General features: G+C 40.1%; 1 protein-coding gene across 1 annotated transcript in view; it reads right to left on the bottom strand.

The window, feature by feature from the left end:
• Positions 1–26,120, bottom strand: part of LOC131886112 (probable NADH dehydrogenase [ubiquinone] 1 alpha subcomplex subunit 12) — a 78,336-nt gene that overhangs the window by 15,554 nt on the left and 36,662 nt on the right. The gene's annotated exons all lie outside the window — the stretch shown is intronic.

Below are 26,120 nucleotides of genomic sequence, written 5' to 3'. Positions count from 1 at the left end.
CGGACAAACGAATAGGTAGCCGAGAATCGGAAGGAAAGAGCGAAAGAGAGAAAGAGAAAAAAAAGGAAAGGAAGAAGGAGAAAAAGCGTAGCAGGAATGGGAACGGCCTTGTCCAGGAACAGGACGAGAAAGAGAGCATAAGGTATTATGGGTGAGAAGGATGGATGCCACCTCAAGGCCTTTGACGAAGCCAGACGCTCGACGGACGGAACGAAGGCTTATGCAGGATGAAGCCAAGCGGCAACAACAACAAGAATCAAGAATACTATGCCCACCTTTGTCAGCATTGTATACACAGTGCACACACAGTACGTACGACACACTGTTCAGCCCTCTCAAGCCTTATCATGATCAAAGAGCACCTCTTGTACTTGCCATTTATCTCTCCTTAGCTCGTTTCAATGAGCGGCGGAACAGATTCTAATGGGTCTAAAAGGGTCTTTGTAGCTCTTGGCTCTCGCCCAACAGCAACGAATCGTTTTAGTGGAGAATTACAAACTAAAGATGGGTTGAACGACATGTGAAGAAGTCTAAGGCTAATGGGGACGTTGAAAGAACCTTTTGAATTAACTAACGACAGGTAGTCAGACTCACACTCGATCTGTGTCCTTGGCTTGGAAGAATTGAAAAAAGTTCGATCTTGAATACTGAAAGATGTGTTAAGTTTTTACTGGTTTTACTTTGTTGAACTACACAGGAATATGGTACTATTGTCTCTTTACATAAAAAACTGCGTCTTTACACGATTCTAATTTCGTTTTGGCACATTTTTGTTTAAGCCAACCGTGTTGGTATGACTGATCTCCTGAACCAAACAAGGCTCTATAAAAAGCAGGACTCAACACAGCAGCCTTTTGGAGGCGGATGTTTTATGACAATAAACATAATATAAAAAGTCTAATAATAGAATATATCTAATACCACAACTATTGTGAAATCTCACAAAGCTTTGAACACCCAAAAGTTACGTTTTCCTAAGACTCGCTCAACAATTGTTCTAAATTATGATCTTGACAAATGGAGTAAAAGAAAGAAATTTATTGGACTCAAGTTATGAACGCTTCGTATCATTCACAATATTGTTATTCATGTTGGTCTAAATTAGTTTGTTACTGCCTACCTAATGCTGGCAGAATCCCCAGTTCACATGGAAGACTAATATTTGTATAACCAAACTATTTCATTCTAGACGGACCCAAAGATCAAGACTTTCGATGAATGTTCAGGTAGAACGGGATTCTTTGGAAATTCCTCATCCTGGAAATGGCCGTTTTTAGTAGGCCTAAACACGTGCCCTATAACGACCTGAGGCCTTGATGCACGTTGTGAAGCTCCTAAGAGTAGAAGTAGCTCCACGAAAAAGGGAACCAAATTGAGAACACTAAAAATATAGGGACTCTTACTTATTGGCAACATTTTTAGTACAAGCGTTGCATTATAAACATTAAATAACATAATGTTACTTGATCCATAGGGTGATGTGAGTTGTAAATTAAATTTCACGGTTCTTTCACTTTCTGGCTAACGCTCATTTGGCGTGTAACTACGAAATTTTGATACTAATCGTATTTGCTATTGTTCAGAAAAATGTTTGTAAAAAAATGTAGATGGCATTCCCAAATTATTGGGATAAAAAGAGGGATTCAAGTCGACTTATCAACGCTCCCACCCTTCTTCCCGGAGATCAGATGTTTTTCCCCCAAATGGCCCAAGGGGAGTTTCATTTTGACTATGCGATTACATGTATATCGATTGGAACACATTTTAATTCGAGAGTCAAGAAAAATTATTGCTCAAGGGACTTGCATCTAATTCCCAAATCCTGAAAGTCTGAGAATAGAACTGAATGAACTGGATTTTCATGGGCTGATAGATGGGAGTAGGGAAATTGAAAAGAAGGCTTTTATGTCGAACCTTGGACTGTTTCAAACTGAAAAAGACCAAAGCTTAGCAAAGACCTCGGCTGATGATGATGATGATGATAATGATCTTGGGTTGGGATATTGTCAATTATCCCAACGAAATGTGAGAGATAGGATTGATCTTGATGATGCTCTTTTAAAGTGGCCCACCGAATGATGATTGCTCAGCCGTGGTCCTCTCTCGTTCACCCTTAAGCAAGCTTCAGGGGCTCCTTATTAAACTAAAAAAAGATTTGAACTTGTTTTTGAGGGGGCTACACTCTAATCTCGATTGACGACGTTCATGATGGAGGAAAAAGTTTGAACGTGGTTCTTTTCAACTTCTTCAAAAGTTCCACTATTTTTGAGGGTTTTATTCAAGTTCTGTGCCGTGAAGAACGAAATAGAATTATTGCCGATTTTAGATGCACGCCCAACAAGATGTGATCACTGAATTGCGTTTGGCAACAACTATCAAAGGTTAACGAGATCGACTGTTTTGTTAAGAAAACCCAATCGTTGTGTGGTGGTATGAACTAAATTTTGTCCTTCAAACTGAATTTACGACAAGTATCACAATTTTGTAGGAGAGAGCAATTTTTCCCAACGATTTAAAGCAAACGAGAGCACGTACACCATAACTGTGGGTCTAAAAGTGATGAACTGATGTAATGATGCAATGTCGATTTGTTAAGGGTTTGCGGGAGGAGGAGGTCTTTTTATTGAGTGGACAAGCAACATGTGGGCTCATGATCCCATGAATGGTGGCATTCCATGTCATCGAGCATGTTCAGGAGCTTCCATCGAGCCAATCGTTTAATCGATCAAATGAGAATTTCTCTCCATCTGGTCTGGGCCTGATGTGACATATTCGGTAACGCGAACACTTTCCAATTAAGGTAAGTTGTACCGTAAGCTCGAGGTAATTTTTTTTGGCCCTAAATAATGAATGGAACACATTCTTGAGGCCGATTTGGATATATACAAGTCCGAAATAATGAAAGAACTCGAATGCTACGTGTACATACCTATGAGGCCGTGTTAGAAGTGCCTCTTCTTTCTCTTTCATTCCCTCCTTGGCCCATTCCGTGTCGACATTATCTGTCAATTCTGTGCCTTTTTAGTGAGCAAAATCAGACCCGACTCGTAAGCTCGTACCCGTCCGTCCGTCCGTCCGTCAGTAAGTGAACTTACGGCAAGTGCAAATTGAATTGAAGGCGAGAGTGGTCTCATGTCATCTCTTGATGGAACATCATCAAAGGAAATGCGTCTCCCTTTAACCCGACTGACAGATTCAAACTCTCCGAAGAGAGACTCTCACACTTTCTGTGTGGAACAAGACCCCTCAGGCTAGAATTCAGAAATCGATCCGCTTCATTTCGTTGCAGTTGCTATTGCTGTGATGGTTCTTTTGTTGTTGCTGTTGCTGCTGCTGCTGCTGTTACTGGTGGTGTCCTCATCATCCTTTGAAAAAAGTCTCTAGGCCGTGTATTCAACGTCGAATGGGAGGGCCATCCCAATGAATGGTCAAACCTACGGGACAAAACCAGTTTCGTGGCCAAAAGGAGACGAAGATGGAAGAGGCTGTCTCAAAGTGGGAGGGAGGGCCTTTTTCATTTTCAATCATTTGAGCCTCTAACCCAGAAGACTTGAATTGAATGAACTGAACCGGTTTCAGTTAAATAATTGAACAACTCGCTCGTGGACTAGCCTCGCCATTCGGCATCTCTAGTCCTTCAGCAGGAGGCACGTACTGAATCGGCAAATTATTCAACGGGCTGCAAAAGCAATGTAGATTGTGGATGGATTGATGCAAACGGTATCTTACTTTTACTATTTGTGCGAGGCTTTTTGACATTTCTTAGAGCCGGCGTGTTGTGCTTTATGTGGACAAAACAATAGGCAGACAGTGGGGCCATATGTTGTGTTTCATGAGTCAATTCCTTCAAAATCAGTCCCAGACTATTTGGCACAGATATCCCCCTCGAGCTACGGTGTAATCCCATAACTCGTAATCTAAGTATGCGAACGATGGATCGATCTTTCAAATCAAGAAAAATAGTACAAGAAAGTTGTCGAAACGAAACGGGCCAATACAGAGTTATCCTGATTTGGTGTCCCAGTCTGGACAAGAAGTGACTTTGTCCTAACTCTCGTTGAACTGAAACATCAAATATCATTTTGTAAATTGGTCCATGCTGTGGCTTTGTTTGAGTGGCTTTTAGCTGCAAAAGTGCATTGGTTTTTTTGAAGAGAAAAAAATCAATAATATTTATGAAATAAATAAAGACAGGCTCTAACTTATATGATAAGCACTTTGGGTAAATACACAGTACGGGCTTGGTGAAACACAAATAACTTTGGAGTTTCATTACTCTCCCTTAAAACTCTATGGGCGACAATTTTTGAGTGGGTACTGAGCAGAGGTCATCCCGCCAAAGCCACCAAATCCGCCCAAACGCAATTCGTGCACTATTTTGTGATTCATTATGCAAGTCCTCATCGTCACCAAAGCATAAATTACAAAGCATGATAATTTCAAACATTTTAGCCACAGATTTTGTAAAACTACACTGGATTTATCAATCCAATTATTGATGTGACTGAGAATGTAATTCATTACTTTGGAATGCCAAAAACAAACCCTCAAATGGTGTTTTAAATCAATTAAGAATGGAATGCACTAACTATTATTTCCATCAAATATATTGCCCCTTAATTCAAACACTAACACAATAGTATACCGTACAAGGATGTTGAATTATGAAAATCTGATCAAACCTATCGACTGCTATCTTATAACCACTAAGTACGAGTGTAAGGCAATTTTTGGCCCGATGCCCTACAATTATGTAAGTTTGCCTTTCTCATTTCCCGGCAATTGAGATCGAAATGAGAAGTGATAAATAAGAGTCTTGTGGAGTGCAGAGAAATCAGGTCCAAGTGTTTCTCGAGCCAAACAAGGTTTGGGTGTTTGGTTAATTGGGTTAATTGGTTATTTGGGCTCAAAATCTGGCCTAGGAAATTCAGACGGGATATTCAAAGTTATGTCGAACTTGAATCATCTGCCTTCTCTCGGTCAGTCACAAAAGTCTTTAACGATGGATCAAATATGTTGGATCAAATATGTTATGAATATACGAAAAGGGAGTAAAAGCATGCAGATTTGGCAGGTAAAAAACCGATCACAGTCGATAAATCTGTACGGATGCTTTTGAAAGCATACACCGTCAGATACCTTTCGTACCTTCTTTGAGTACAAGGTATACAGACCAAACTATTTGAGTCTGTCCCAAAACGTGATCTCTCTTGTTCGGATTATGTTCCCAGTTCCTTTGGACCTGCTTGACCTTTAGCAAACCCCCTGAACTAAGTGGCAAGAGAGCATTGAACCAAAAATTCATGAGTGACTTGTCGTGCGCTGCATTTGTAACCTGTACTCTTGTAGTTGAGCACGGTCTTACGACTGTGGCGTTAGCTAAAGGAAATGAGCTCGATTATTGGATACACGATCCTAAGATAGCAAGGCTATTCATAGTTATCAGATTACCAAGTTTCCGACCCAACCAGCAAGCTCTAATGCGCCACCAGCAATTCACCATTTGCGGTGACTGAAGGCACACATATCCGTAGATAGGCAGAATGACAGAGGCACTCGATGATGACTGTGAGCACTGGCGGCGGCGGCATCAGCAGCATCAATAAGAACAACAACAACAACACAAATAGTAGCCAGTACTTAATGCACTTTGCAACCGGCTCAATGAGGCACATACGAGGCCAGAACAGAGCTTGTATCCAGAAGTTCTCAAGACCAGACACAACGGAGAGTCCTGTCTTCTGGTTTCATAAACAATACTCTCAACACATATGCACAAACATTCACACAAACAAACGAGCGATAGACTATCAAGCAATCTGTATGGATTGCCAAGGAAGACAAAATTGAAAGGGCTCATCATTGATTTTTAACTTGCGAGAGGGGTGGCAAAAAAGCCTTCTTCTTGAAAACCCCTCTTCACACTGTGGAGAAGTACAAACCTGCGTTAATTCGCTGTTCCAGCAAAACTGAAACTGTTTTGCTCATGGGAATGCACCATCAGTTCTCAAGGACTTACTGGGAAGGGATAAATAACTTCCAGCCTCTGGCGGTGGCAGCCTTCTTTGGTCCAGAAGGTCAAACCAGAACATGTCGATTGCTGCCTTAATTGATTGATCATGAGGCCAGCTCAGTATATCTACGCATCAAACCGGAAGCTCAAGCCCAAACTATGACGTCTTAGCCAATCAAATCATCTTTTGGGACACGTTAGTGTCAGACTGAAGCAAATTTGAAAGCAGGCAACAAACCGAGGTGTCACAAGAATTTTGCCCGACTCTCAGACTTCAGTTCAGGCACATTCCGTTCTGTCCTAAAATATAATCATTGAAGACATGAAAGAGGTATCTTTTCAGGGCTCATTTCACAACTCAAATGGCTGACATGCGGAAGACTCAAAGAGCCTCGTTCGCGGGACTTCCGAATACTCGAGTCTTTCCAGATAACGGTATAATAAAAGCGTTAAAAGTCCGTCACAGCATCTTTTAAGTCGTGCGAGCACAGTGCTCGTCACATTGGTTTATTTGAATTGAAAACAGAAACCATGGGTGAGCACGTAAATACGGAATAAAAATGGTGGAAAGTGACGCCTTCAGACATCACTGGGTCAAATCCCATTCGTTTCTCCGGTGGTCAAGGCTGACACTTCAACCCGTCCCGAGTAGTCCCGATACCAATAAAATGATGTAAGCCACTTTTTTGGCGTGCTCCGACTTATAGATCTACAAGTGTACGGTACATGTCTGCCATGTCTACAACAAACTAGGTTTGACAATGTCGTCAAAACAAAATATCAACGGACAGAGTGCGTCTTAAACTGTGACCAGAAGCCAACGATGGATGACAACGATGGATGCATCAGCCGTGAGTAACTTTTCTTGACACTTCACAACCCTATAGTGCCTTAGGCACGCACAAACCCATAAGATAGTAAAAGTCCAAATAGCTCTTGAGTCTCGCTTGACCATAACAGGATTATGCCGAGCCACGAAACTGGTGCTCTATGCCTCTTGACCTTCACCGACAAATTCCACCTACTTATGTCTAAAAATAAATGAAGGTAAATGAATAACATCCTCCCTTAACATCATGCTACGTAGCCACAGCCTATAATTTAGGAGCAATTCCTAATGAACTTTGAGAACCTTCTTGGTTTTCAACATTTGACTGAAAAATCCTGTGCGGCAATGTATTCATAAAAACAATGGAAGGAAAAGTCTTGTTGGAACTAGGCAAAGAATAGCGACGATTGAGAGTTCACGCTCGTTATGAACAGGATAATTCCAAGCAATTGTCAGCAGAGAATAGATTGGATAAAGTATGACATGAATTGCCCAAGTCAGTTGAGGGTCAGATTTTGTTCAACTTAATTTCAACATTATAATTATAATTTCCGTGATCTTGTATCGGTTGAACATTGTGACAATTGACTTTTTAATAAGCATCACGGTTTGCGACATTCATTAAAGCAGGGCATTAGGGGATTGCCCCACACTGTTTCATAAGATTATATCTTAACTTTGTACCTATATCACACAGATTGGTTGCAAGTAATGTAACTGGAAATACAAAACGTCAGCAATTGTTACTTTTTTATTACTCTTCTTCAGCGATTTTCCCTTGTCTCCCTGTCTTGTGCCTGTTAATTGGAAATGGTATGTGGAAGCCGATGTTGACAGTAAAGTTTGAAAGACTTGCCATATCGTATTACTGAAAGCCAGTCTATTTAAGTAGTCGAACTAACTAACAAGTCATTTTTGTGAATCTCTACAATAACTTCCTAGCCAACTCTTATCGGAATGTCTTAAAAGGCAATGCATTATACTTGGTAAAATGTCAGACTTTTGGAAGCGAAGGTTTTTTGAGCTGCATCGGCAGGAAACTCATATATTGTTCTAAGAATTAAAATGGGGATATCTCTCCTAAATGGTCCATAAGCTAAGGTCATAGCCATACTTATAGGGTCCTCATACTTTGCTTTTTCGTGTTTTATTAGCGATATTAGTCTCTTTTTATCCTATTCATTTTCATGGATTTTATCCCCGTGAAAAAGACCGGACAAAAGCACAAAATAAGGTTGCGTGATAAAAGCATCAACAAGTCCGTCCTTTTGGTAAACATTTTCTTAAGTGGAGTAATTTCCAATAAATAAGAAGAATCATCGCTAATCATCCAGTAATTAGGTAAGTGAAAAAGGAAGAAACTTAGCAACAAAACAAAAAAAGATCAGGCTAATTATCGAACGCCTGAAATTCACATTGCTGAAAATGACTTGTTTACAGGTCTCACTCGACGTCGCAATGAATTACTTCAAGTCAAAAAGAGCACGAAGCTCAATCTAAAATGCATTGAGAGTTAGAATTCGTGTGAAGTCAGGGTGGAAATGCAAAATGCAACGTAATGATGGAAAGGGTACAGTTCCTCCTAAACGTTTTCCTCAAGTAAAAACGAAGTACAGAACAAGGGGCCCTTTGTAATTTCATCTAATTCGCAGAAAAGTTCAAACGGCCCATTTACGTTCGTGTACGAGCCTGTTCTACCATTCTTGCAAGAAAAAATACGATGCAGAGGTTTTCTCACACGAATGCTATCATTGGACATGCTCAAAAGTCTTCTTCCATCGATTTTAAGTAGCTTCAGCAGACGTCTTAATTCAGAAAGGAACCTATTCCAACTCACGTTTGAGCAGATCAAGAGTGCTTGAGTGCTAGCACCCAAGAGATTAATCTTGATGGTTGAGAAGATCGTCCATCTCGGCGTTAAAAGAGCGTTCTTAGATCAGTATCTTTTCTCAGTTTTTATCAAGGCAAACGGTCGTGGTTAAGTAAATTTCATAAATTTTCGTGAAATCTTCTTCATCAATATTCCTCGCGTCAAACCAGTGGAATATTCGCATCATGTTGATTTTTTTTTAAACCATGAAAAGTAAGATGAAAAAATGCCTGTCAAAATGTTTAGTCAAAGTGAAAATTAAATTGAAGACAAACAACCCTTATCCTTGAACCCTTGAATCCTTTACCCTCGTGTATTCGTCATTTGCTTCATTTAATATTTCCTAAACATTAAAAAATCGTGTAGAACGGTTTTTTTGCAGTTTTAAGCCATCTTTTTTCTGCAAGAGTAACTGTATTGGTGTCAGTAACGACGGTGACGAGTAACTTTTTCTGGAAAGTAAAGGTAACGGCAATGCGCTTCTTTTTTTCGGTAACGGTTCAAACCCTGATAATAATATTAGCAACCCTCGGTCATATCAATTCGTAAGATGTATAAAAGTGGGTGCGAAAGTATTATTCACAGAGATTGATAAAATAACAAAATAATCAAATGGTCAGATTGGATCATATAGCTAACTAGAATGTGATCTCACAACAAAGATGACTATAGTTGGTTCAGTGTATATGAAAAAAGTGAAGAGGGAAGTTGCAGACAGAACAAAGACAGGTTGGTAGAGGTAGGTGATGAAATTCTTGGTAATTCTGTATATGCTACCTTATAGATATCCAAATTCCCGCCTTTGGTAGTAAGGCTATTAAAGCTATTGGTCAGGTTTTTTTTTCAAGGTCTACTAATAACCAAAGTGGACCAACTCCAGTAACATGTAAAAATGATGTAGTTTTACTTGGCTGAACGACCGCTCAACACGTCCCAAGGACACGTTCTTTAAGGACTTCAAAAATATGTTCGACAAAAAATCTCAACTGGTTTGGTTGGAGTGTTGTTGCTCCCCTTGGAGCTCTAACTGAGACCACAGAGCATATCTTGAGAATTGTAACGGTGGTAGGATTCGTGCATCTGAAATGGTCTCTTGTTGGCCTTGGTGTACACAATCTACTTGCTTTCAAACCCTGAGAGCAGGAATCTTGGGAAAACCATCGCTAGATACTTTTCTTGTGGAATTTGTATGCCAAACTAAGTCATTTGGTGGTCAAATCGAGGGAGGCCCTTCATTGCTTTTGTGGCAATGTTTTTTTTTTGCTTATGCCAACTTCTTTACCGGTTCAAATTCCATACATTCCCAAATGATTCGCCTAATTAGTCCTCAAATCTGAATCGAAATCGAACAGGTTTTGCCAAATGTCCCAACGGTAACAACTGGTAGTTGCATTAAAGATGCATATCAATCAAGATTCGGGGGGATGTAGGTAGGGCAAACGGCGGGACGTGTAGACTATTATGGAGATTGTTTCAAAACACCAAGCACGACCTGTTAAAACAACTTGCTTTGCGTCAAGCGTATGAGTACTTTTTTGTCCGTTTTTACGCAAAAGAAAGGAATGCTCATCTCCATCCCCGTGTTTCCAAGTCAAGTTTCAATCTTAAGGGGTTCCTATTTTCCACCAAAGTGAGTCATTTCCTCAAACCTGGCTTTTATCCAATCCCAACTTTTTCGGGAAAGTTTTCTTTAACACAAGATTAAGTGCAGCCACGGCATTACCGTTGTTCTTAGACCTGTACTCACTAAGACTCAAGTGTCAGAGCCAATGGTCTACAATTTTTATGAATGCGCCAAGGGCTGACCTGTCAAGTCTTATGACTTTTTTGTGAAATCAATCCAGGTTCTGTACCCACGCAGAGACCCATCTGGGAGGTGAGAATGAAAAAAAACAAACTTGAAGGCCGTCCATAATGCCAACAATTCGTAGATGTTCATACAACTTTTCAGTTTCAGCTCCATATACGTATTCTAGGTGGTGTACGTACGTACCATTCGTAAGTAAGTCGCTTGGGATGGACTGGATCATTAATCTTCCTCTCTAATTCAGCGCTCCAATGTGGCTGACTCCATTGAAATGAGCCTGCCCTTGTTCATTGTGGGCAAACAAATTCAACCCACCCAACTAACCAGCCGATGTGCTCATTTCTCTCACGTCATGCTCAAATGAAATGATTGCAGTTGGCATTTGATCATCTCGACGAGCCATTGGCTAAGTGAAGGCCAAGCATACGCAGTAGACTACAAGGATGGGCGGCGTTGGCATTTGTAAATATTTTCCCCAAAGCCAACAACAATCGAATAAAAAGCTCTCAAGCGAGCCGAGGCCCTAGCACCAAACTTGGCTGAAACTTTGGTCAAGTTCAGATTTATTCATTCACTTTCAATCTCCAATCTCTCATTGACCCGCATGTGTCGCTGGATTTTTCCACATGGACAATATTGAGGAGCCCTAATTTGTTGCCAATCCCGATGGACGCTTTCAAAAAAAAAAATATATTTTGTACGTGCTTTAAACTTCAAAGCCACGACGTCTTGATAGTGCTGGGACGTCGGGGCAGAATTATGCGTGTGGCATATTGGAACACCTGACGAAAATTTCAATAGCACGTGCTGCCAATTCCAGCTATTATGTCCCTCCTTGAGTAGTAAATTACCTCCTTCCCTCTTCATTCTTCTTCATTCTTTTTCTTTTTCTTCTTCTTCTTCTTCTTCTTCTCATTCCTCCTCCTCCGTGAGATCTCTCTTCTTGTAGTATGTAGTAAGGTGTTTTTGCATTCCCATTATCTCACTCCTCTCCTGTTCCGCTCTTTGTTCTCTGCCTTTTCTCCTTTCCTGTCGGACTTAGGATCGAGATCGCGGAGGTGCTTCCGAGTTCCAACGTTAGGGAGCAGACAACAAACAACCGACTGCAAATGGGACAGAGCCCAGCCAGTCGTTCATTAAGCTCTGAAGTCCTTTTCATTTCCTACTCTATCCTTGGTAATTGCCACTTTCCCGCTGGCTGCTTCCTCCCGCGGAACAATGTGGTGTAAAGGTTTTTCCGTCAACAGCGCACGTGGACAACTCCAAAGGCTCAAAAGGCATTTTCCATTACCAGAGTAAACTACGCCAGTCATAATTCATGGCCACCACAATAGGGAAAAGTCGAATTCCCCACAGGCTAGAAACCTTAAAAGATCGGTGATGTTCCATCTGAATAAGATCAAATCTACCGGAGAATGAAATGCCAGTGAAAAAGCCAATGTGGACCCACAGACATCATAGTTGGTTCTGCTAGTCGTTTGAGTAACACTGCTTTGCAAATGGTACATTCACCAAACTAAGGCCCGCATCAATATTCCTCAGTCTGTACTTTAGCCCAACTCGCCCAAAAGTCCAATGTTGCGTTTGTTGTTGGTCAACATGTTGATTCAAGTTTCGGTCCACCTAAATGTTCAACGTTTCTGGCATTAATTACGATAGAGCAATTATAAGCATGTGCTGGTAGAATTGCCCTCAATGAACACTACCTATCCTGATTTTTTCCGGGTTTTTATGTTGAAACTTTCTAACCGAGTCTTAGGGTGGCGTTAGACCAGGATGGAAACCCAGGATGGAAACCCAGGATTGAATCTCCAGGATTACATCTACGTTATCCATTACTAGTATGTTTAGAGAAGCTGATATCATACTAGTTGGAAGAACTTGTTCTGGGAGATTCCACCATAGAGGAAGCAGCTCCTAGAGATTGCGATGAGAACTAGCCAGGCGGACTCGTTTTCAGAGCACATGGGTGACAGCTGAATGGCTGATAGGGCATGGTCACTGATTTTTCAATCGGCTTGAGTAGCACTTGTTTATAGTTACTGATTCAGCTCCAGTAAAAAACCACAACGAACTCGATTTTTACTCTTCTATGTTACTTCTTCTATAATTCCCTTGTAGCTTCATGTTCAATGGCAAGCGCAAAGGAAATTCCCCTTAACATCAAGGACTGAAGTTTGGCCAACAATCTGGTCTCATCCAGCGAATGATGAAATTATTTTTCTCTAAGACCTTACTTCTGAAGATTGACTTGTCATGGACACCCGGGTTGATAATGTCGGAGCTCGCGTCGAAACCGATATTGTGGAGACTCCTTGAAATCATCCCATCGAATAAGTATTGGAACCTCAAGCACTTTTGGACAAACTCCTGGATCAATCATTTTTCTAACTTCTCTAAATAACCAGGAGAAATTGGGCATTGAGCATCATCAGTCAGGTGCAATGCACTCGAGGCCAACATGCGACAAGCGGCACATTTTTTTTTAAATCCCATTCACCACTATAATAAGATACTAGGATACAAGACTGGCTCTTGTCTCCAGTTTTTATAGTTTCTGGCCCCTCCATACCTCCAATGAGATCAAAAAGTCCAGCCCGTAGTTTATAGATGTAAATATTTTAGCACTCTGCAATTGCCAAACAATGAATGTCCTTGCCATATCAACATATTCAATAAGACAAATATTCATTTCTCTATCTTTAATGCTCTCTCAAAGCAGTTGTTTTGATTTTATGATTATGATTTTTGGAAAAGTATCCAATCATTCCAGATTGACATTCCGTGGTACTCGTATGCTGTAGTTTCAGGTCAGAAAGACAAGAGAAGCAACCAAACTTCGTGAGCTGGGATTGATCCCCAACAAACAAAGGCGTTAAATTTCAGGATTGCTTCTCATTTTTGAAGTGCAATTAAGTTTCCATCTTGAGCATAGAAGTAGTGCCATTTCAATCTGATTCAATCCGTATTTCTTTCTACTTTCCAAATGTGGTCCATTTACTTTTCATTTGACAGAAACAATGGTAATGAGAAGCTGAAAGAACGGACAATGTACAATTGTTCGTGAGTTCAAACTTAATGCGCATAAACTCTCCGAGCTCCTATCATCACCTCTGAGAGCGATGTCAATAAGTCAGATAAGTAATCATCAGATATATTCTGACAATATTGCCTAGTTTCCACCCCTAGGCCTTCCAGTCTAAACCTAGATTACTTATCGTTGGTGAGACTGAGCGATTCAGATGGACATCCGGAAAAATATCGTTGCAATGAGAGCGACAAGGTGTCCTATCAATCTACAGCGAGACAAGACAGCTTTGGACACATTCATTTTTCTTGCACTTTTGCTGTTCCGGGTAGTACCAAAATCAAGGTGGATTCGGTTTATAAGTTTTGATCAAATATTTGATATAAATAGTGCATGGGTAAATTCGAGCATATTCTGTTGTAAAGAATCTCTGCTACTGCATCCTATAATTGAACCACTTATATTTCGCCTAAAAATGTTGACCAAACCCAAGTTTTGATTGATTACTAGACCTCGGAAATTGGAGTTTCACTGGCTGTACTAGCCGCTCAAGGAATGTAATCCTCAGTGTAATCACAATGAAAGATTATGATTCGTCTAATTGTTACCACTTGAACTTTGTACAAAATTTGGCCCAACAACGAATTTTTGTATCAAATTCAGCATCCGTTTTTTTTGCTTGGGAAGGTCACCTGCCGCCATTTGTTTGATCCAACCAAAACAAAATCATTTGGTGAACAAATGTACCTCAAGCAATAACACTAAGATCAAGAAGCGAATCAATTGCATACCATGACATCCGTATCAATTAAAAACATTTCCTAATAGCAAACATTGCAATAATTTTTTTTCTTTTTGTCAAAAGCAAAGAAGCTCAAGGGATGACCTAGTGAATGCAGTTGGATGTCGAAATATTGTAACATACAAAAATGTATTACTTACAAAAAATTACATTCTTACAAATTTTTCGTATTTTTCTCAACTTAAACAAAAGTTATCTCGGCAAAAAAGGCAAGTTTGTTTTTCGAAGTCAATTGATTACACCATCGACCTCGCAAAGGTGGGGAAAACGTCCATGAGATAAAAAAAAAGATTCTGAACGATCCCCATCCATTTGCCCAGCTTTTAATACTGGTACAATTTTAAAATCAAGCTTTTTGATTTTAATTTCTTTGACAAAAATTTCTTACCATTACAGTAAAAATCGGAGATGCGAGCGGCTTTGGGGCCGTGAATTTCTGCTCTTATATCCGATGTTGCAGTCCGCCGCTCCTGAGGCAAAACTGATGACAGAAAACATAATCTTAAGCTATGATTAGAAGTAGTTTTACGGTCCAAACAAAATGCAGCTATAAAATCGAGAAAAATGAAACAAAATGCAAGGAGGGCAGCGTGTTGGTTGTATGTTTAGGCGCCAAATTCGTAGTTCATTTGTCACAGAATTATATACTGGCTATGAAGTTTGAAAAAAAAAACCAAGAGTTTTTCAAAGGAAGCAGGTTTGACTACTAACTTTGTGGCAGCTTCGGTAAGGCCTATCTTGGACAGCTTGTCAAAATGGGCAAGGAGCTTTTGCTTCTCCTTGATGGAAAAAGTGGTTCTCTTGGCAGAAACCATTATGTATGACTGTTTGTTTTCATGATAAAGCGGCTGAAAACTTGCCTTTATAAAATGGCTTAACCAGTTTCCATCGAATACTTCTTGGTGGGGCGCGGGAAATAAAGAAAAAAACTATTTTGCAGCCTTCAATTCTGCTCTCATATCCGATGTGGCCCAAAATTTTGTGCTCTTATATCCAATGCTACTTTACTACGTAATTTGATCCGGGGATTCACAATCCTGCTCTTATATCCGATTTACTCTTTTATCCGATGCTCTTATATCCGATTTTTACTGCATAAGGATAGGTGGCGTTAAAATACTTGGCCGAAATGGAAAAGCTTATAAATGGTCACACGTGGCAGAGATTGAATCTAGCTACAGTAATAGAGTAATTAGTAATAAAGCGAATGAATTTCGATTCTAAAGAAACCTTATACATATAAATCAAGAACTGCAGTGTCATCGAAACGATGAACAAGCGAATAAAGGTCACAAAAAGAGCCGGGAAAGTCACTGAGTTAGGTGGAGATCAACCAGCTTTGAAAGAAATAGATCGATATTTCTTAAGAATCGTACTGTTATTTTAATGAGCCCAAGACCTTCGCGTCGCACTGTACAGTGTGTAAGAAAGAGAACGAGTACTATCTGGACAACAAGATCCTATAAAATGATCTCAAATAAAGTGCGTAGAGAAAAACCCAATATCGCAAGCAAGAACGGATTCTATCAGTTACAAAGGCCCGCTTGCTTCTTCAATCTCTGAAATTGCCACAAAAGGAGGCCCTCAAGAGTCAAGACTCTTTAAGGTATCAGGGCGTTTCAGTTGGTAAAGAAGAATACCGGAGAATCTTCAGAAAATGGTACGGCTATTTGGCTTTTGAAAGGTTACTTCAGGATGGAACAATAATACGTCTTGCCTCTTGGTCCTTGGACCTATCTCTTGATATAAGAATGCTTTAGTCCGACATAAAATTTCTATTCGTAAGACCTCTCTTTGTTCTCTTGAGTAACACATAAGGCTAAATGTCCCGGACTAAGAATGAATCTCTTGATTTATGTAGAGATTCCGACCGACCAAGTAATTTTGAAGTCCTGGTCCGTTTGTGCCAATTAACAAGGTAGCCCTTGGCATTTTGATGGTCTCTACCTCACATAAAAGGTCCATTACACAGTCGCCTTTCAACTTTTTACAATAGATACAATCTGAAAGACATCGTTTCAATTTGAAGTCCAATTTTCAAGTCCATCACATACCCATCATCTTGTCTCGACCCTCCAAAATGTAAGCCGACCAACAGATGGAGATCTGCCAAGCCGAGTAAGATCAACCTTTCGTTTCATCTGATATTGACGTAGACCCTGAAGTGGCTGAGTGGGCAAAACTCAGTTGAAGGAACTGAAGTCAAGATCTGGAGATTTTGAAGGTATATCTCGCGCACTTAGATCAATTTCCTCCCATCGGAGACGAGGAAAGGCCAAGAATGAAAAACAACAAGACGTTGTTTCACAGCCTTGGGGAATGGAGTGAGCCATTTGATTCCAAAAGTAGATTCCATGTCGTGAATATACTACCGCCTTCTGACAGCACAAAGATTCTTCGAGTTTGAAACTTTTCGTCAATCATCCAACAAAGTTCTAAGATGGTTTCCACTTTCTATCTCTGCTGGCCAGATCATGCTATTCAAATCCCCGTTTATGTATGCACTTCTCTCGATCTCCTCTCAAGCCTCCCCAAAAATAGAGATTTCACGTCACTCACGTTCCATCCTTCATTATCACGTGCTGCTACAACTACCACATTATTATCTAAAGCATCCAATCTAATGTCGGAAATGGTGGCCAAAGCTTCAAGCTACCAAATGAAATATAGGTCTAAGCAGGATCACATACCATATATTAGAGTGTTGGGTTGTTTGGGTAGTTGATAGGTATTTAGGTCGATTGAAGTATTGGTTTGGGTAACATTGGGTAACCCAATGTGCCGAGAAAAAAAACAAGGTTAAGATGTGAGGAGTGCCACCGTAAGTGAGTTACAACAATGAACGGGACGGACGGAGGACAAAGTCCACCGGAGGCTAAACACTGAACAGGGGAGCTTCATGACTGGAATGGTAGCCCAAGGGTACGGGAACCACGCACCAACTATGCGATATTTAATGATAATAAATGAAAGAAGGTCAGAGAGTCAGGGGCTTCGACGGCATCCCCACCAAGAACCACCAGACATCATTGATCTTTTTATGTGACCGCTATAAATGAACTGGCTGTTGGCTCCAATTAGATCCCATTCCAATTGTGCCCTATCCAAATACTGCCTTCTAGAATATAGAATTGTGGTACATCTCCCACAAAAGATCACGCTTAAGTAACACTTGTACGTATAGCTATGGCAAGTGGCTACTTTGTGGTCTTCATCAAGTGTACATGAAGATTTCCAACTCCGACTATCAATTATGATCCCTCCCTTTCTCATTAATGACCTTCAGGATTAAATGATGAAAGTCATCGGAAATTGTAGTTACCATGATGGACTAAGAAAAAAAAAAGATGATTCATATTACTAGAATACTTTCCTGGCTTCAGGGTTTATCACTCTAATGAACGTAAGTTGTACATACCAGGCATCAGGGTGTATTTCACCAAAATCACTATGGCAATTTTTGACAGGTTTGGGTTTCAAGTTTCATAGGAAAAAATATATCAAGGTACAACGAAGAAATATTCGATCATAGACAGATATTACGTAAGTACTATTGTTTTTTGATTACATCATCCTTGGATAGACTAGCCCTCAGGGTCATTTTCAACTGTCATTTTTGAGATGAGCGGAGGAAATCTTCTCTGTCCTTCGGATGACAGAACAAATGATCTACTCAGGCGGAATCACTGTTTCTGTAATCGTCGTCGGTTCAGTCTTTGATCGGTGGCCATTTCAAATCATGGAAGAAAGACCCAAAGAAAGACGGGGATCAAGAAAACCACTGAAGAAAAGAAGCGAACTTGCCTATAACTTTGCTACTTCTTTACAATCTCTGGAGTTGTCCAATCCAAATATGGGAGGTAAACTGGAATTGTTTAGGAAAGATAACCTAGGCGCACACGGGGCTAATCGGTAACGCAGTGTTCCAATTTAACAGGAAAATGATGTGCCCGATTAACAAAAACAGTTAGAACAAATTCAATGAACTCTGATTTCGCCTTGATTATTTTCATACCATTGTAATCGTACAGCCGTTCCATCTGGAAGTGGACTACCAACCCATGTGATTTTATGGACAAAAGGACTAAAATGGCAGGACCGAAAAATTGACCGCTCCCAAAAAGGACCTTTTGGAACTGGAGAGCCCAGAATAGGGTTTTAAAATCTTTTATGATGGGATTCTGAAGCAATATCAAGGCAGAGCAAATAGGACCCCGAGGTCAACTGACAAATCGATACAAAAGGAACTCTTTGCTCGACCCGCTTCGACTCACACACAGACCAGCGATTCTAGGTATACTGCAAATACCTTTTGGTGGTGCATATGGCCAAGAGGAACAGAAAATCTCTAAATAGATACACAGAGGACCAACAGTACCAAACTGATGTTAACTTCATCCCCGCCTGACATTTTGGCCAATGCTGATTGCTGAGTGAGCGTTCAGTTAGTCTATGACATTCCGATGTTTAATAGGCGCTTCCATTAGGACCATCTCCATTCAAGCTCACATCCAATGCGTGCGAGCTTGTCTCCTTGGGCAGTTCTTTGACGTCGTTTGATTCTCACGCAACGGAAACCCAAGGAAGAGATGCTTCTCGGATCCGTGAAATAGGACCCACGGCATTCGTCCCATTTAAGGGGCAGTATATTATTTGCTGACTGTGGCAGCCACCAACCACACTCAACCTTGCCCATTTCAAGTTGTGGCCCTCGGGAGATTCCTCGACGGCTACGTCTAAAGCCTGGTTAGTGCCAATAGATTCGAGAGCTGATGACAGCTTCCCGTAATCAGTCAATGGGACCAATAATTGAAAGTGAGACACATCTTTCTTGAGGTCCACAGACGCAATGAACCGAACATGTACTACTACCACTATACGAAGACTATTGCTCTACATACATGTACATTAGTGGCACCAATCAGATGGGATAAGGCCAACGACCATTTATTGGGCTCCTTTTGAATGGAGGATGGAACAAATCAGGGGGAAGCCGTTGGTTGCGGCTCGCCGTGTGCCCTTCATCCTCCGAGGTGAGGAAAGAAAGGAATGAATAAATATCAAAGCAGCCTCGAGATAGATGAAAGCAAATCCCAATACAAAGTGTTGCTATGACACGACACATTGCGAGCGATGACGTGGATCCCGGGTGGTATACCACTTTGGATTTAAGCCCAAAATTCCATACAACGCGAATTCCATTAACAATGGATGAAAGGGGATGTGATTTTTTTTCCGCGAGCTTATGTTGAAACCGCAGATGGGCTCCCATATATCAGCTTGATAGCTACTAGAACATTCTGGGCTACCGAAAATTGGATCCCCCGAAGCTAACAGAAAACAACACATCAGGCAAGGCCAAGACGAACGGAACCAATTGGGTTTTTCCAAACGCAAAGAAATACCGTGAATCACTTCTACATTGTACTATCTCGGAATTGAAAGCTGACCATTATTTGAGGCCCATCTCTTTTGAACATGCAACCTAGATGCTTGTTGGAAGTACTACATCCAATGCACTTTGCCCGACATGATCTACTAAAGCGTTGAGCTCAAAGAGAAGACGTGGAGGGGAGAAGAGGACGACGGCCTTCTGCTCAGAAAGAAGTCCAAAATTCCAACTCATGTGCCAACCTCCCTCAATTGGAAGGCTTCAGGGTTCAGGCACTACTTTACTCAGCCAACGACATCAATGCTCTACTATTTCATTCATGTTTTACAGGGGTTTGAATATTGACATTAATCTTCAAGTGACGTAAAACCCTTGCCCCTTCGAGGAGCACGCCTTTTCGTCTTTCAGATAATTTTTAACTGCTTTCAAATATAAGGTTAAGATAGGCATCTCCAAAATTTTGGGTGAGCCTCGACAACAACCACTTGTTGATTTCTGACGCGACGAACCATATTGGCGTGAGTCTGTTCATTTTTAGTCGACATGTAATTGGAAGACCATTCCATCTTCACCGGGGAATTTTCTTGTTGGAAACTGTGATATACGAGTATGCAAGGCGGTAGTCATTCCTCAAGGAAAGGAACTGATTACAGTTCCAATTACTTTGATCAAAATCAGTAAGTCATTACTCAACCATTCTCCGTCAAAAAATGGAATGGCGTTACTCGTTATACTTACTTTCTGGTAACTAGATACGGCCAATATTCAAGGGCTATTTCCCAAAAATAAGCCGAACGTACATAAGGGAGATGCAAACCCATGGGGCAAATATTTGCAAAAAAACTGAAGTAACCGAAATAATTTGTTCCTTAAAGCAAAATCCAACAAGATCCGCTTAACCTAAAAGTGATTGTTACTTATTGTTGAAGGGATGTTTGGCCCAAAAACTCAAATTTCCTTCTGATGTTAGGAGAAAAACCAGAAGAAAATGAAGGCCCTGCTTTGAAGATCGAAGAAGGAACGAGTAATTTGGGATCTCTTGTGTCGTTACAATTACACCATGTTTAATGTAATGGGATTTCAGTTCCTTCTTCCAAAAAGGAATGGACTTTTGTAATTTCTTTACATTTCCTTCCGTTACTACAGCCATGGATACATGACACCGACAAAAACACAGAACGATAGATGAAAGCCAAATCTCATCGATATTTGACCTCAACTGACATGGCAGTCTTACAGCCTTTATTTCAATAATATTTTTAAGGCACTCTCAAGAATGTAAGCCAGTGCAATGGATCAAATCGCTTCTTTCAAACACCCTTAAAAATCACCAAGATAACCATGGCTATTTTCGAGCACCATAACATCTAGCTCTCAATGGCTTTGATTTCTCACTTAATTTTTAAAAAGTTGTCGAACGAAAGGAAAATTATATATCTTATTATATGAAATAAATCGGTCAAGAGATTAATCGAAGTATTATCAAGGGGCACGAACTTTACAGTAACATACGTACAATATTCTCTTGGAATCATAATGGGATGTTTTGGCCACTGGATCACAGTTGTGGATAAACTAGGTGTTTCCATATTTACTTCATTCTTTTCCAAACTTAATCAATCTGACACCAAATATTGGCCCAATCCGATGAAGTGTCAGGATCGACGTCATTGGAGCCAAAAAAGTATGTGAGTGGATTAGCTTGAGGCCAGTTGATTAGAGGTCATAAGTTCAATTTTGATCAAGCGGATGTTTATCTAGAGCAATAGCGTGGTTCTTCCTGGGCGGACTTGGTCAATCAGTCGAGGCAGGAAAAGTTTCAATGGAGAATCCATTAATCTCGTTTCTCATCTCCCGTGGTCGATTCAATATCCTGTATCTAAACCTGGGAGGACAGAAGCACACGCATTGGCCACGTCAATTTATCTCGATCAAGGCTGAAATGCTTTATTCAGAACCACGAAGTACCCAAGAGGCTAATTTTTTTGCCGCTTGGGGATGAAGTCGAAGCATTGATCTACGAGCAAAGTTCATGAAGCTCACGACGGCAGAATGATGCTTGGAGTGGATGGATTGGCGGGGAAAAAGTGGTTTTGCCATTAGGCCATGATTGGTTCCCCTCCTCGAACCTTGTTAGCCAAATACCAGCCTAGCAGCTAGCCAGGCGGCCAGCCAACACAAGGTTCCAATGGTGAGGGAACCTTTCACAGATACGTTTTCTCCATCTTGGCCATCGTCTCGTTCAACGACGAATCAGATCAAGTACTGATAAATACTCTGAACCCCATTTACACGTAGGTGCAAAACAAAACATGCTTTGCACAATTACTGTCCGAAGTTACAAAATGGATGTAAAAAACACGTATAAACGGCAATTCGCCACGATACTGTTCATTCTTTTTTTGGTTTGATTTGGTTTTTCAAATTCAATTTCAATTTTTTGAATTGTTTCAAGCAACAAGTTCCACTTGGTCAGTAAACTACTGGCTGTAGATGTAGGATTTGATGCACCGTACATAAGGATTGGATCAAGGCCCTAATTGGAATCCATAAGAGCAATCCTTGGCAGCTAACCTGGTTTTGACTAACTGAATTTCGTAGGTACCTCTACACAGTGTTCAAAAAGCCCTATCAAGTTTCCAAGGAAATTCCCAAACACATCTTGGCATTATTTTACCTTAAACAGTCATAGGGAACAACTTAGATTTTATTACTTTCTGGAATTCTAGCCCACATGACAAAAATTCAATACCTAAAAACATTATAAAAAACTAAAGTTTTCAAAAACCTACTCAATGTAAATTGGGAGCAAACTTAATAGTTAGCTCGCTCTTGAATATTATTTATGATATTATCTATTTCACCGCTAATTAGTTACATGGGATTAAGTGGTCCAAATTTCATCGTTTTAGCTCCAAAATGCCCCGGTGTGTTAATTCAATTTGCCAAGGAATTAATATCGATTTTCAATATCACAAAAATGAAAAATTATTTTTCTTATTCTTGCACAATTTCAAACGAACTTAAAACCTTATACAACCATATCTATAACCCTCAAAATAGCAGATTTTTGAAAATTGATTTTAGAACAGTTCAAAGAACATTTAGTTAAGGTGTCACTGAAAATTTCACAAATATCAATGAAGTCTTAAAGAAGCCATCTTTTATCAGTTTCAACAAAGTCTTCAAGAAACAATAGAATCTAGAACATTGTCTCTTATATGTGATGTCTTCAGAATTCAAGTAAATGCGTAACTAAGTGTACACATGATGATTGTAAACCCATTTTCAAAGGTTACACTTTTAGTGTGTTTTAAGTGACATAATTCAGCATTTTTAGCTATTTTGAGATTATGCCGGAAAAAGAAAAAGAATCTTTCATTTTTGTGATATTGAAAATGGATATTAATTCTTTGGCAAATTGAATTAACATATAACCGGGCATTTTGGAGCTAAAAACGATGAAATTTGGACCACTAAATACCCTGTAACTAATTAGCGGTGAAATAAATGATATTTCAAGGGCTAACCAAGTGTGCTCCCAATTTTCATTTAGTTGGTTTTCGAAAATTTTAGTTTTATGATGTTTTTAGGTATTGAAGTTTTTTATGTGGGCTAGAATTCCACAAAACAATAAAATCAAAGTTGTTCTCTATGATTTTCAGAAGTACAAAAATTCCAAGATGTGTTGGAGAATTTCGGTCAAAACTTTAAAGGGTATTTTAACCACTGTCTCTAGAATACTGCCTTTTCGTTTTGTGAATTTAGATTGGCCTCTATCAATGATTGATTTTCAATTCTAGTACGAGAGTACAAAAACTAGATGACACAGAATGAAGCGTGCGAATAATGATTTAGCTTTCATTTTTTGTACCAACCCTCTAGCTAGGAAAGCATTCAAAACATTTCATGTCATCATTTCATGATCGTAAATTAGTTCATGCACATTGGTCGGATTGTGGCTTACGCCGAGACCAATGAACAACATAACCCAGACATGCACCTTCATTTACAACAACTATTCTCTCTCTCGACGGTTGTTAATTTCGTCCTTTTGATTAACATTCGCTTCTCGGCCAATTTTAGCCGGAATACACGGAAGTCTGAGGTATTCCCCAGAGACTGGAACGATGTGCTTCGAAAAACGATGATAAAAATTACACAAGACAAACGCGTCTATTATGGTTTGAAAAATGGTGGAAGGAAAGAAATGGCCATTCATTACTACGATGAGGCGAATTAATTGCCAATGGGTTCTCCTAAGAGGGGAATCGGGAGAGTTGGGGGGGGGGAAGAAAGCCAACAAGAATGACAAAAAACGAAAACGACCTTGGCCACAAACGCGTTTTCCACGCTCACAATGCGCAAAGTGGAAAAATATAAGGGTTTTAGGTTTTTACTTTTCCACCCAAAAACAGTACTGCCAGGCTCAAGACATTTTTGCTCACCTGGAAGGGAAGTAAAAATTGAATCAAATGACTTGTAACTTCTTAGCTACAACGCCAGACCAATAAAAGATCTTAACAACAAAACAAGTTCATGAAGAACTTTGCAAGCCTTGCCTCTGGAAATGATTTGGATTTGGAAGGCGCTCGACTACTTTGAAGAAAAGTTGAAGGAAAGTTCCTAAAATAGAAAGTTGCCTTGCACTTCTAAAGTGATTTAGATTTCACAACTTTTAGCTTGAGTAGAGAAATAGCTACCTATCTTTTTTGAAAAGACTAAGTCTAGAACTGACGTGGTGGATATGGACCCCTAAACGTTTGCATTGTTACGCTTGTATCTAGCATTCTCGAGCCTCTGGGGAGTAATGAAGGACGCACACAGTCAATACGTAAAAGGCCATTGCATCCTCGTTATCCTATATTAACCTCCCAAGCAACCATGAGTATCAAAACAACGCACAAAGGGGGTGTTTGCAAAATTTCCGAGCCTAGAAAACCCGGATTTCAGGTCTGGGAAGGGTAAAAATATCCGGAAACCAGATTGAAACCGTATGTCTTCATAACGTCTTCAGATTTCAACCATTAGATTCGATGAAAAATGTCTTTGTGAACCCATTTATACTTAAAGAAAACTTGAATTTGCCACACATATATACTCGTAAATGGACAGTATAAATAAGAGATCTGAGGCGAGTTTTTTTAAACGCTCATACCTCTGAGTTAAGGCTTGGACGTTACCCACAATGAGCATCCACTCACCAATCTGGTGAATGTATTTTCATACCGGTTAACGCCCAAGCCCCTAAATCCGAGGCAAGAACTTTAAAAAAACAGGTCTCTGATTTCACGAGGCTCGCATTTGAACTCTCATGTTTATGCACCACATTTCTATAAGCTCCATGTTACTTTTGAAGCAATTCCCGGGTTAAAAAGACTTACAAATTGAACCAAATAATTTTTTGGACAATTTTGCTGCCTCAATGCTTCTGAGATGGTTTTTTTGATAGCTCTTGCTTGACTCTTTGCTTTCTATGAATGTTCAAGCTGGTTCAAACTAGTGCCCTGTATTACGTAAATACAGGGCCATTGTTCAAACGTGAACGACTCGAATATGGACGGGGAGGCTAAGGTTTAGAATCAACACCTCTGGCTCGAGTCATTGAATAGCTTTCATATTTAAATGAGTCTGTTCCCAGGACACTACAATAACATATTTAAATTTTCAGCGCGTTCGTAGTTTAGAATGAGGCCAAGGAAGGCTTGGCGAGCTGTGTTGGGTCACAAAACTCTCATCTCTCCTGAGTCATTGTTGGGCCTGATTTGAAAGATTGACACCAAGTTCATAGATACCGTTAGTAAGTTAGAAAAATGATAATTAGATATTTCCTTTATTTCTAACAATCACAGGAATTAAGAAAAATAATAAGTCATGTATGCTAAAACCCAAGAACTTGGGAACGGAAAATATTGATTGACCAACAAGATAGCGCATATATTTGAACAGAAGGAGCAAGTGTAGCCAAGAGGCCTAAGATGCAATGCGAATAATCTTTTTCATAGGTGACATGGGTGCAATTACCCCGTCGGATGTAAACATTTTAGGAGAGGAAACGTGGCGTATTGGTAAGTGCAGTTTCGAAATATGAAAGAGATTCTCGGTTCGGTTCTTCTCCCCGACCTTTCTCAGGGAAACTTTTTGACAAATCACGCACCCATTGACGGAGAATCAATCTGATACGAGCACGCCACACACAATACAGAAAAGTAATGTTGGTTAAGTTAACAACAATACTATGGCAAAGATATATGTAGGGGCAATCAAAATGTACACATGCATGTTCATGAGCAGAGGCACGTTTCTTGGTATACCCCTTGGGAGGGTAAGCTAATTTACCTTTTTTGATCATGGTCTTTGGTTATTTGGAAATTCCCCC

The sequence above is a fragment of the Tigriopus californicus genome, chromosome 9, assembly GCF_007210705.1.
Source record: "Tigriopus californicus strain San Diego chromosome 9, Tcal_SD_v2.1, whole genome shotgun sequence".
Taxonomy (NCBI): Eukaryota; Metazoa; Arthropoda; class Copepoda; order Harpacticoida; family Harpacticidae; genus Tigriopus; species Tigriopus californicus.
Note: the sequence above shows the minus strand (reverse complement) of the source record. Positions and strands in the feature narration are given on the sequence as shown.